The sequence below is a fragment of the Ahaetulla prasina genome, chromosome 5 (genome assembly GCF_028640845.1).
Source record: "Ahaetulla prasina isolate Xishuangbanna chromosome 5, ASM2864084v1, whole genome shotgun sequence".
Taxonomy (NCBI): domain Eukaryota; kingdom Metazoa; phylum Chordata; class Lepidosauria; order Squamata; family Colubridae; genus Ahaetulla; species Ahaetulla prasina.
Window position 1 is genome coordinate 79,612,945 of NC_080543.1, and position 13,874 is coordinate 79,626,818.

The following is a 13,874-nucleotide window of genomic DNA, read 5'->3' on the forward strand; positions in this document are numbered from 1 at the left end:
TAATCCTGAAAAAACTACCTATGTAATTTGTAAATGTAAATAAATAAATCTGAAATAGGCTGAAGAAGTAAGAAGTCATTTCCACTAGTTCATCTGCCATCTACTTTTTGGTACTGTATAGCAAATAAAATTTGGGTGGACATAGAGTAATCAGGTCGTAGGAATTCCATCTCATTAATCAGGTACTTTGTTCAATATTCTATCCATTCTGAATGCTGGTTATTGGATTCTAAGGGTAAATTTTGAATTAACTTTCTAATAGGAATTTTGTTTAAAGATCCCCTTCAAAAATCCACCTGTGGCTGGTTAGAAGCTTTTTTGCTTAAGTGGTAATATCAGCTAGAAAAAGGAAATCTCACAAGCTGTAGCAAACAACTGAATCTATAAGACCGTGTTGGCAAACCTATGGAACACATGCCGGAAGCGGCACACAGAACCATCCCATGAGGAATGCATGGCCTCGCTGTCTCCTTTTATGCATTCCTGTGCACACACGCGCACCAGTCATCTGGCCATCGTGTGTGCAGGAGCAGCAACACCTGGAAAAGTGATGTTCCATCACGCATACGCAAGCCGGCACCCAAACATCTGGGTTTACGTCACGCGCATGCGCGATGTGCAGCTGTTTGTTGGGCATGCATCTGTGCTGGAAACCAGAAGTTAGGGTGCCAGCTCACACACGCGTGATGGCCCACCACTATTTTGGGTATTGGTGCTCCCACGAGTGCCAATACCTGCGCGATGAGGCCGCGCAGTCCAGGCAGGATGGTTTCACGTGCCATTTCCGGCATGCAGGCTGGCACGCGGTGACGTAAAAGGTTAGCCATCACTGCTATAAGATATAAGGATGGAGATCTCAAACTTTCTTCATAAGAAGGCCTTCACATCCTATTCTTTCTTCCAGTTTTGGGATACTGACTTATTAATTCCTGTTGTTACAAGTTATATTCTGGGGCTGCTCACTTGATGTGTATTGCCTAATCCAGAGTATTTGAGAAATAGCCTTTCACATTCCATGCTGCTTTTCTAGTAATTAAATGTTTAAAGAACAAAAAGTAGAAGTAATTTCAATTTTGCAATCTCCTGATCATGTAATGTACAGGCACATCTAGAGAATAAAATCCTTCTTCCCTCATGGGAGGCAGATCAATTTTAGAAGAGGAAAACAAAGTATAAACTTTATTGTACAAAATGAAAGATAAAAAGTTCATTTTTAATTATAAGTATTAGAAATCCAATGCACAAAAATATAAAAATATAAATTACAGAGCTGCCCAAATCATGATGGTACAGCTGACTATTTTTTTAAAAAAAGAAAAAAGAAAAAAAGAAGATGACAAAATGTTGTAGATTTGATATAAATGAGTATTAATTATCCCAACATTTCCTTAAAGGAAAAAAAATCTGGCCCTTTAGTACTACACAGCAAACATAAATCAATCTAGTACTAATTCCTAGATAAATATTTTGCCAGGAAATAAAACAATTCCTGTAATGCATGTTTCCTCTGCACCAATTATCTGACTTCTCCAGATACTTGGAAATTCAGTTTTTATCAGGGGTTGCTAGGAAAATGATAAACTGCACTTTTCTAATGTCAATACATATATTTTTAGTATTTGTTTTAAAATAACCAACCTTCGCTATCTTTCATAAAAGGAAGGTTTGGGTATCTCATTCTGTACATGACTGAAAATACCTTTTACTTGCTGGGGATGTACACTGAATGTCTAGCATGAAGGCTGCCCTTTATGTGGAGATATGGATTGGTATGAGAGGCTGGAAGGCAACTTACCTTTACAATCATATCTACAAAGAAACATTAACATGATCATGGTTTTGTGAACAAAGGTGGGTAATTTTCAGTCCTCTATATTAACTGTTTCAAAGGCAACTCCTTGACATCACTGATTTTCCCTCCACAGAATAAATAAAGTGCTAAGAATATCACATGCAATTTCATTTATAACAGACACACTAAGTGTATCCCAAATGAAAAGGCATTTTGAATTGTTTATAACACAGAATCCCACAGTTTATACAATAAGGATATTTAGAAGAGACAAATAAATGGAAACTGTTCTCAGAATGCAACAAATATTAGACTCACTTAAATTGGATATATTAAATTTAAAAGCAAAAGGCATTTTCTGTAGCTTCCATAGCATTTCTTAACAATAAGAAAAAACGTATAATTTTCAGTTACACTATAATATATATTTTTCTACAATTTATTCAACTTATTCTAATCCATGAAAACACAAATATGTTTCACAAGAATGTCTCTCCAAAGAAAATTTATAATACAAAAGCTTCTATTTAATTTCTGTTATTTGAAAGCATTTTTTTAATTCTAATGCTAAAACTGCCTTTTAAAGTTTGGATTCTTTTACATAAACTACCAGTGATAGCTCATTTAGTTGTAAGTAATTAATTTACAGTTCTCTTATTATATGTGTTTTGGATCTCTGACTGCATTAAGTTTTGTTGTTGCTACAATGATAACATAAATTTTCACAATTTTTAGGCAATAGTTTTAAATGCAAATGATCTTAAAATACAGTCAGAGGATTATTATGAATGTAACAGAGTTTTATACAGTTTTGCTATTCCTTATATAATTTCTATATATATCCTAGGATTGACCTACCCATCTGGAAATTACAAAATCTATTTTAAAATTACAAAAATATGGCTTATCCTAGCAGTATTTTATACCCGCACTTACTGACTTCTAACATATGATAAAAATAAAATAAATGAAGCACATTGAATGTATCTTTTCCATGCCCTTTTACCAGCAATAGCTATATCTTTGTATAATTGTATGACTTGGAAAATACATGGAAAACTGAAATGCTCTTTTTACATTATGTGATTGAGAGGAATGAAACTTAGAATGGAGCAGTTGCTAATATTCAAAGCTCAGCTTGGCACCTCAGACGCATCCTGCCATCAAAGGCTAAAAAGAGGTGGGGTAGATTGTCAATAAAGTTGTGTATGTGATGGGAAATACGGAGGGGGGAATGACAGGTGATAAAGACCAGAGAAGCTTGGAGCCAGTCTATACCAACATCCAAGACCAGGCACCCTGAGAAAGAATGTGGATTACACCAAAACATCTCGGCATTCTCAAAACATTTTGACTTTGAGTTCTGATTAGCTGAAGAAAGACTGGTCACAGAGGGAGGGCTGGGATAAGGGGAAACCTTTCTGTATCTTTTGAGCATTGGAAACCCAGAGCTCACCTGACATTACTGCAGCCAACATCTTTTAGTAAAAAGAATCTTTTGTTTCAACCAAATCAAAAGGGCCGGAATAGCTCAGGCTGTTACGAAGCCTGTTATTAGAACACAGTAGCCTGCAATTACTGCAGGTTCAAGCCCGGCCCAAGGTTGACTTAGCCTTCCATCCTTTATAAGGTAGGTAAAATGAGGACCCAGATTGTTGGGGGGGCAATAAGTTGACTTTGTAAAAAATATACAAATAGAATGAGACTATTGCCTTATACACTGTAAGCCGCCCTGAGTCTTTGGAGAAGGGCGGGATATAAATGTAAACAAAAAAAACAAAAAAAAGTATTTCTTCCCTAAGGGATCAGATTGAAGTAGGTCTGACATTAGATGAGCTCTGCAGTTGTGGTCAACATGGAGAGGAAATTGCCTCTACCATGGAGATCATGCAAATAATGTCAGCTCAAGGAAGTGATCAGGAAGAGATCAAAGCCTGGGAGGAAGCATCCTCGAAAACCTGAAGGGCTGGATCTATCCGAATGGCTGGGAGACGATGACCCACTAAGACCCTGATGGGCCCTTGGGGTCAGGAAAAAGGAAGAATGGGAAGAGAGGTCCATGGAAGTGACATTCATCCCTGGGAATTGTAGCAGCTGCTTGCAGGGGACACGAGTGGAGCTGGAGAAGCAGGAAGAAGAAGCAGAGATCGGCCGCAAGGCGCCTCATGTGTGGGGTGCCACAGGGGTCGATTCTCTTGCCGCTTCTGTTCAACATCTATATGAAGCCGCTGGGTGAGATCATTCGTGGCTTCGAGGTGCAATGTCATCTGTACGCTGATGATACTCAGCTGTACATTTCCACCCCCACCCACCCCAATGATACCATTGAAGTGATGTCTGGAGGCCGTGTGGGTCTGGATGGGGAAGAACAGGCTTCGACTCAACCCTTCCAAGACTGAGTGGCTGTGGATGCCGGCATCCCGGTACAGCTAGCTGATACCATCGCTGATTGTTGGGGGCGAGTCATTGGCCCCTATGGAGAGGGTTCGCAACTTAGTCATTCTCCTGGATGTACGGCTGTCTTTAGAAGATCATATAATGGCCGTCGCCAGGGGAGCTTTTCATCAGGTTCGCCTGATATGCCAGTTGCGTCCCTTCCTAGACCGGGATTCCCTATGCACGGTCACTCATGCCCTCATCACTTCCCGCCTGGACTACTGTAATGCTCTCTACATGGGGCTCCCCTTGAAGAGCACCCGGAGGCTCCAACTGGTCCAGAATGTGGCTGTGTGGGTAATAGAGGGAGTGACTCGAACCTCCCATGTAACACCTCTCCTGCGCAAGCTGCACTGGCTTCCGGTGGTCTTCCGGGTGCAATTCAAGGTGTTGGTTACCACCTTTAAAACGCTCCATGGCATAGGACCGGGTTATTTACGGGACCGCCTACTGCCTCCAATAGCCTCCCAGCGACCTGTGCGCTCCCATAGGGAGGGCCTCCTCAGGGTACCGTCAATCAAACAATGTCGATTGGCGATGCCCAGGGGGAGGGCCTTCTCTGTGGGGTCTCCTGCCCTCTGGAATGAGCTGCCTTCGGGGTTATGGCAACTCCCCGACCTCCGGACCTTTAGGTGTGAGCTTAAGACCTTCTTGTTTTATCATGCAGGGCTGGCCTAATGTATTTTAAATGTGGGTTTTTAATTGGTTTTATTATAGTTTTATTCGTTTCAGCCTATTTGAATTTAGATTTTTAAAATGTTTTTAATTTTTGTAACTCTGTTTTATTTGGCTGTAAACCGCCCTGAGTCCTTCGGGAGAAAGGCGGTATATAAATTTAATAAATAAATAAATAAATAAATAAATAAATAAATAAATAAATAAATAAATAAGAATCGATTGCAGGAACAATAGAAAATATAAATTTAGAACAGACTCAGGAAATGACTACATATAAAGATCTTTTGTATACTGAAAGTGGTAGTTTGCAATTAAAATCTTTGCACGTATTGAAAGAAGAAGGGAAAAATTATACTTGGTTCCAATACAGGCAATTACGTGCTAGATGGAAGGAAGATCAGAAAATTGGTATAGTCCAGAATGAGGAAAATTTGGTAAAGCAAATTAGAAATCAGTTATTGTGACCCAGGTTCCTGGACCCGGACTCCTGGACTCGGATGATTCAGAAAGTGAGGGAGAAGACCTGGCAAGCCATGCTTCTCTTGGGCCCTCTCCCTCCCTGGCACCCACTCAAAGGGAGGAGGAGGGCCCGGCAAAGCCTGATTCTCTTGAGCCTTCTTCTGATTTGGCAACGCCCCAAGAACAGTTTTGGAGTGATGCAAGACTGCGCAGACGTGACCGGCGCGCACAGCAGAAGCAGCGTTGGGATAAAGCCAAGTAATGATTGTCATGCAGTGACATCTGCAGAGACTATAAATAGGAGGCGGGACTTCCTGGTTTTTTGTCTTGGACAAAGCAATGAATTTGCACGGGCAAAACTTCTGGTATGGCTCCGCTTCGTGGAGAGCAGCTATGATTTAGCTGCTAACTCCCTAGTCAGTAGAGCTGTCAGGACATCGTAAATCTGGGTCCGACAGCTTGGAATTCTCTCCTTCGGGCAAAGAAGGAAAGATGAGCATTCAGGTTTGAAGTTGAGACACCCTAATAAGCTTATAAGGCTTACGGGGAGTTCTCCTTCCATAGCCTGATAAGCTCCTGGCTGGGTGAGGCTTCTGCCTTTATGGCGGACAAACGAAGCGTCCAATTTCCACGGCTGGAGTTGATTTATGATGGACTGTAACGTGGACGGAGCAGAAACTGGAGTTTTAACACTTGTTTGTAAGAAGACTGCAAGCCCCTGAGGATATATTTGCTGCGAAGATAGGAGAGAAGAAAGCAAATGGCGGTTTTGTGGAATGTGTGTGTTGAAAACGAAAGTTAAAGCTAACAGCTAGTGTCGAAATAGAAAATATATAGGAATGATTAAATGGAAGAAACGAGAATCTTATGATTTATATTTTTTCTTCTTCTTTGGGATTATAGTGATTTAGAAGAAAAGTTTTTTGAATTTTTCTTTTTGAATTTTTTTCTTCTTCTTCTTGGTCCATTATCAAGCCATTTTTTTTTTAAATGGCTTTTAAGCAAATAGTGCCAAAAGTCATTAAAAACTTTGAAATTTCTTCAGCTCAGATTTAAAAATTAAAAGAAGAAATTAAAAAGGAATTAAGAAATGCTTTACAGGAGTTTTTGGAGAGTCATTTTTTAGAAATAGATCAAAAATTTGATGAAATAGAGAAAGAGATGTTGGATTTTAAGGAAGTGGTGGAAGAGCAGAAGAGGGAAATGAAAATGGTAAAGGATGCAATTGCGCAAATATTGAGCTCTTGTATTCAGATGGAGGATGATATTGCAGAAATTAATAAAGCTAATTTAGAGTTGCAAAGGAAAATAGAAGAAACTCAAAAAAATCAAAACAATTGGAACTTAGATAATAAGATGGAAGATATACAGGCAAAGGTAGATAGGGCAGATGAAGAAAGAGTAATATTACAATATAGATTAATGGAATATGCTATAAGGGTGAGGGGGTTGAAACAAAATAGGAAGGAAAATTTAAAGGAGATTTTTACGCAAGCCTTTGCTCAGATAAAGGGTGTGGAGCCGGAAGATTTTGAGACTAATATTGAAAGAATTTATCGTGTTAATTCTTGGTGGGCAAGACAAAATAGAGTACCGAGGGATGTGGTTATTTATTTTACAACTAAAAAGGTTAGGTATGAAATTTTGCAAGCCTTTTATAAAAATAAATTCAAAGTATTGGGACAAGATATAAAAATGATGAAGGAAATTCCTCCTAAAATGTTAAGAAAGAGAAGAGAATTTGCTTTTTTAGTGGATGAGTTTAAGAAACATCAGATATATTTTAGATGGGAAGTCCCAATGGGTTTGTCAGTGAATTTTAGAGGCAGAAAGTATTTTCTTAATTCAGTTATGAAAGCGAGACATTTTTATATTAATGTTTTAAAGAGTGGGAATCCTTTGTTGTTAGATGCTAAGTTAATTGGTTTGGAAATGATGGAAAATAGAATGGGAGAGGGGAGGAATGTTTAAGATGTGAATATGATGATTATGGTTAATTTTTGGAATTGATTTGTTTAGGATATAAATTATAGGATTTTTGTTATTTGCTATTCGTATGGTATAAATTTATGGGATGATATTATTCAATTGTGAAGGATGGAAAGTGAAATTTATGAATTTAGATAATGTGGATGTAATGATTTTAACTGCTTACTGTTATATTGTGGATGTAGTTTAAATGATTATTTGTTTTAAATGATACATTTATAGATAGTAAAAGTTACAAAGTTAAGCTGGAAATACTATATTTGAGAGATTTTATTCAAAATGATATTTGATTGATGGAGTAGTATTGGAAGATTGGATATTAAATCTTATGACAATTGAAGAAATATATAAGTGATGAAAATTTGAATTTGAGAAGCTGGATTGTAAATTAAGAAATGGACATGAAATTTGAAGGCATATACAAGTGGCTGAAAAAAAATTGAACTTTAGAAGATGGACTAATTTTTAAAATGGACTGTAAGAAGAACGGACATTAAATGTTATGGCAATTATAAGTGATGAAAATTTGAGTTCGAGAAGATGGACAGTAATTTGAGAAATGGACTTATGAAATTTGAAGGAATATACGTGGAAAAAAATTGAATTTGAGAAGATGGATTAATTTTAAAAATGGACTGTAAGAAGAAGTAATATGTGAAGTTGGTATTGCTTCTCTTCTTTTCTTTTTTTTTATTATTCTATCCTATCTTTTTATTTTTATTGTGAGGGGATCTAAAGTTTTAAATTTTTAAAGGTGGGAGGTTATGTATATTTTGTATACGTTAGTTTGTGATTGTTGGTCATAATACCCGGTATTTGCTCTGGGAAGTCTGGGGGGGGGGAAGGGGGAGGAAATGATACATGGATTGATTATTAATGTACAGTAATTTTTGAAGATATGAAATTAAAATTTTTTAAATGATATTGGGGATGCTCAACTGCCATTTCAGGAAGAAAAGGAGAGAGGAGTAGAAGGAGGGAAGAAAGTAGGTAGGAATGAGTAGAGAAGGAGGAGGGGAATAAGAAGGTTAGATAGGGTGGAAGAAGGGAGGAGTGGAGAAGGAGGAGAGGAAGTAGTAAAGTGAAGGAGATGAGGATGGATGGGAAAGTAGTAGAGGGTAGAGAGGGAGGTTGTGAAGAAAGGAAGTGGCAATCGGGCAGGCCTGAATCAGTAATAAATAAAAATTTAATGATTAATGATGGATAATAGTTTGTACATAAATATGATGTTGGAAAATGAAAATAAAAATTATTTATATAACAAAAGAATTTGCGCGGGCAAACTGTATCAATGGAGGGAAGAATATATTCATGAGTAATTCTGGCCTTATCTATAATTTCCTCGTTATCTCCAGAAACTTGGCAGGCCCGTGGGTAGACGTGGTCAGGATATTTATCTATGTAAATAAAAGGAGAAAAGGAGGCCTGTGACTGACTCTTTGCTGGGAGTATTGGGGGGAGGGAAACAGAACATTTTGTCCAAGACCCCGACTAAAACATCTTCCACCAAAGATGGACCAGCAGCAGGTACAGCAGCAGTTACAGCAGCTACAAGCGGCTAATCAACAGCTCCAGCAGCAAGTGGCTCACTTGGCAGGCCAACTTGCTGCCGGGAATGTGCCTGCAGCCCCCTCCCGTCCTCCCACTCCTCCTCCTCATCGCAAGTGCCCGATAACTGTGCCGGATAAGTTTTCTGGGCAGCCTGAGATGTTCCCGACCTTCTTGGGACAGTGCCAGCTCTACATGGCTATGCAGCCAGAGGATTTCCCAGACGACCGGGCTAAGGTGGCCTTCGTGATTAACCTTCTTTCCGGCTCGGCTGCTCAATGGGCCACGCCCCTCTTGCTCCAGGAAAGCCCCCTGCTGGCGGACCAACAGCCTTTTTGGCAGCACCTGCGCACCATGTACGAGGACCCGGTTCGAATGCTGACGGCAACCAGGCACCTTAAGGAACTCCATCAAGGGAAACGACCACTGCAGGAGTACATAGCTGAATTTCGTCTTTTGTGCCAGGACTCTGACTGGAATGATGCAGCGCTGGTGGACACGTTCCAGGAGGGACTCTCAGAGGAATTGCAAGACGAGCTGGCCCGGGTGGAGGCGCCGCGGACCCTTGACAACTTGGTGCCCCTTTCTCTCCGCCTCGACACCCATCTGCAATGGCGACCGTCCCGTCGCACCCCCCCGGGACCCGCCTTCGACATCTGCATCCCCACTTCCTGCACCACCAGCACCCCGGGTCGCCCCACGTTTTGTAACCGCTGCGGAAGAGCCCATGGAGTTGGGCGCGGCCAGACCTCGCCTGACAGCCCAGGAGCGGAACTGGAGGCGCCAAGGGGGATTGTGCCTGTAATGTGGGGAGCCCGGCCACTTCGCCGCTTCTTGCCCCAGAAAGCGAAGTGGGGCACGCACGCCGGTCCCCGAATCACAGCGTGACCAATCGGGAAATGGAGCAGGCCCGACCTCAGGGAACCCCTAGGTCGGGCAGGTACTAAGACCCCACTGGACGTTGCGGAAGTAGACTCTGGGCTCCCTCGGCATCTGATTCTGGACACACGGATATGGTTGGGGAACCAGTCGGACGGGCTCCAGGCGCATGAGCTGGTGGACTCAGGGGCCACAACAAACTTTATGGACCAGGCCTTTGTGACCCAGTTTGCGGTCCCCGTGGTTCCGGTGGACCCTCCGATGTGGGTAGAGACAATTGATGGACGAGAACTGGTGTCCGGCCCCATTAAATTCGCCACCCAGCCTTTGTGCCTGGCTATTGGGGACCATGAGGAGGCGATTCAGTTTTATGTCACGGCGGACCTTCATTTTCCCTTGGTCCTTGGGTTGGCCTGGATTCGGACCCACGATCCTCAGGTGGCCTGGTCGCGGAACGCCATCTCTTTCCCGAGTCTGCAGTGCGTCGACCACATCCGCCACACCTGTGCCGGCCAGAACGTCCCCACCGCTGCCATCACCTTGCCTCCTGAGCTGACGGACGTCGCCACAGCTCGGAAGTTGAACCAGCGGCAGATCCGGTGGTTGTTGTTTTTTGCCCGGTTCAACTTCCGCGTGACCTACATTCCCAGCGGTCACAACCGGAGGGTGGATGCCCTGTCCCGCAAGCCAGAGTACCTCTGTGCCAAGGACCCCTTTCCTCCACGGACGGTGCTGCCGGCAGAAGCCTTGGCCGCAGCACGGGAACCAGTGGACTTGCGGGCCCAGGTGCGAGAGGCGCAACGCCAGGACGCCTGGTCGCAGCAAAGGAGAGCGGAGGTGGGCCCCGCGTCTCCTTGGACCTTGGAGGAGGACTTACTCAAGTTTCGGGGGCAATTATATGTGCCCACAGGACCACTCCGAGCCCTCGTCATGACCCAGTGCCACGACAACCCTGCAGCAGGACATTTTGGGTTCTTCAAGACCTTCCACCTGGTGACACGGACCTTTTGGTGGCCCCTAGTGCGACATGATGTACATGCCTACGTGACATCCTGCGTACTGTGCCGGCAAGCCAAGGCCGCCACGGCGGCCCCTCCCGGGCTCCTCCAGCCCTTGCCGACACCCGACAGACCCTGGGGGGCAATCTCCATGGACTTCCTGACGGACCTGCCGCCATCCTCTGGGTTCACCACGGTGCTGGTGGTGGTGGACATGCTCACCAAGATGGCACACTTCATCCATGCCGCGGACTGCCCACAGCCGCAAAAACGGCCCGTCTCTTTCTGCAGCACATCTTCCGCCTCCATGGTCTACCGGACAGGGTGGTTTCGGACCGCGGAGTTCAGTTCACAGCTCGCTTCTGGAAGAGCCTGATGGCCGCGTTGGAGGTGCAGGTGTGTCTGTCGTCATCGCACCATCCGGAGACCGACGGGGGTACAGAGAAGGTCATCGGTATCCTGGAACAGTATCTCCGTTGCTTCATCAACCAGCAACAGGACAACTGGGCCGATTACCTGTCCCTGGCGGAGTTTGCTTTTAACAACTCTCAACACACTTCTACTCAGATGACCCCGTTCTTTGCCAATGTGGGGTACCATCCGTGGCTCTTTCCTCTGGCACCACCGGACTCTCCTGTTCCCGAAACGCAGACCTTCCTGATGGAATTGCATGCGGTCCAACAGTTGGTACGTCAGCAGCTGGATCGGGCAAAGGAGGAGTACAAACGGTCCGCCGACCGCTCCCGACGGGCAACGCCCCTGCTAGCGGTTGGAGACCGGGTGTGGCTCTCCACCAAACACCTCCCGTCTGACCGCCCGGTAAAGAAGTTGGACCACCGATTCATTGGCCCGTTCCCTGTCGAGGCAGTCATCAACCCGGTAGCCTACCGACTGACCCTGCCACGATCCATGCGGATCCACCCCGTCTTTCACCGGTCCCTTCTGGTTCCTGAGGCCACACCGAGTCCCCTTTGGTGCCCAACAGCACCCGTCACTGTCTCCGAGGACGGGTCGGAGGAATACGAAGTCCACAGCGTACGAGACTCCCGCTGGCTGAAGGGTCGTTTCCAATATTTGATCGCGTGGAAGGGATACGGGACTGATTTCTCCTGGGTAGATGCCTCCGACGTTCATGCCCCTGACCTGGTGCAGGCCTTCCATGAGCAGAACCGCATCCCGATGGTCAGCCACAGGGGAAGGGCCCTGCAGTGAGGGGTAGTGTTGTGACCCAGGTTCCTGGACCCGGACTCCTGGACTCGGATGATTCAGAAAGTGAGGGAGAAGACCTGGAAAGCCATGCTTCTCTTGGTCCCTCTCCCTCCCTGGCACCCACTCAAAGGGAGGTGGAGGGCCCGGCAAAGCCTGATTCTCTTGAGCCTTCTTCTGATTTGGCAAAGAACAGTTTTGGAGTGATGCAAGACTGGGCAGACGTGACCGGCGCGCGCAGCAGAAGCAGCGTTGGGATAAAGCCAAGTAATGATTGTCATGCAGTGACATCTGCAGAGACTATAAATAGGAGGCAGGACTTCCTGGTTTTTTGTCTTGGACAAAGCAATGAATTTGCGTGGGCAAACTATATCAATGGAGGGAAGAATATATTCGTGAGTAATTCTGGCCTTATCTATAATTTCCTCGTTATCTCCAGAAACTTGGCAGGCCCGTGAGTAGACATGGCCAGGACATTTATCTATGTAAATAAAAGGAGAAAAGGAGGCCTGTGACTGACACTTTGCTGGGAGTATTGGGGGGAGGGAAACAGAACATCAGTCTCAGGAGCATTTTTATTTATTTATTTACATTTATATCCCGCCCTTCTCCGAAGACTCAGGGTGGCTTACAGTGTATAAGGCAATAGTCTCATTCTATTTGTATATTTACAAAGTCAACTTATTGCCCCCCCAACAATCTGGGTCCTCATTTTACCTACCTTATAAAGGATGGAAGGCTGAGTCAACCCTGGGCCGGGCTTGAACCTGCAGTAATTGCAGGCTATTGTGTTCTAATAACAGGCTCCTTACAGCCTGAGCTATTCCGGCCCTTACAATATAAAGAGATTGTATAATGTGTTACTTGAAATAGATTCTGAAAGGGATTTGGTAAAGGACTGTATGATAAAATGGGCACAAAATTTTCAGGAGCCAATATTATTGGAAACTTGGGAAAAAATTTGGGTTAGAAATGTTAAATGTTAAAACATGCCACCACATGTTTTTTGGACCTGTGTCCCTCCTGGTTGGTGCTGGCCACACAGGAGGTGACACGAGGCTGGCTCCAGGGGATTATAAATGCTTCTTTGATGGAGGGTGTTTTCCCCGCCGCCTTGAAAGAGGCAGTGGTGAGGCCCCTCCTCAAGAAGCCCTCCCTGGACCCAGCTGTTTTAGGAAATTATCGTCCTGTCTCCAACCTTCGCTTTGTGGCGAAGGTTGTTGAGAGTGTGGTGGCACGTCAATTACCCCAATACCTGGATGAATCTGTCTATCTAGACCCGTTCCAGTCTGGCTTCCGACCCGGGTACAGTACGGAGACGGCTTTGGTCACGTTGGTTGATGATCTATGGAGGGCCAGAGACAGGGGTTGTTCCTCTGCCCTGGTCCTATTAGATCTCTCAGCGGCTTTTGATACCATCGACCATGGTATCCTGCTGCACCGGTTAGGGAGTTTGGGAGTGGGAGGCACCGTTTACCGGTGGTTCTCCTCCTATCTCTCTGACCGGTCGCAGATGGTGTTGACAGGAGGGCAGAGATCAACCGCGAGGCACCTCACATGTGGGGTGCCGCAGGGGTCAATTCTCTCACCTCTCCTGTTCAACATCTATATGAAGCCGCTGGGTGAGATCATCAATGGCTTTGGGGTGAGGTACCAACTGTACGCTGACGATACGCAGCTGTACTTTTCCACCCCAGGCCATCCCAACGAAGCCATCGAAGTACTGTCCCGGTGTTTGGAAGCTGTACGGGTCTGGATGGGGAGAAACAGGCTCAAACTCAATCCCTCCAAGACGGAGTGGCTGTAAATGCCGGCACACCGGTACATGTGGCCCCAGTGGGAAGGGTACGTAACTTGGGCGTCCTCCTGGATGGACGGTTGTCTTTCAA

At 44.7% G+C, this 13,874-nt stretch overlaps 1 protein-coding gene across 4 annotated transcripts in view; it reads right to left on the bottom strand.

The window, feature by feature from the left end:
• Nucleotides 1–13,874, bottom strand: part of CNKSR2 (connector enhancer of kinase suppressor of Ras 2) — a 574,134-nt gene that overhangs the window by 299,597 nt on the left and 260,663 nt on the right. The window lies entirely within an intron of this gene.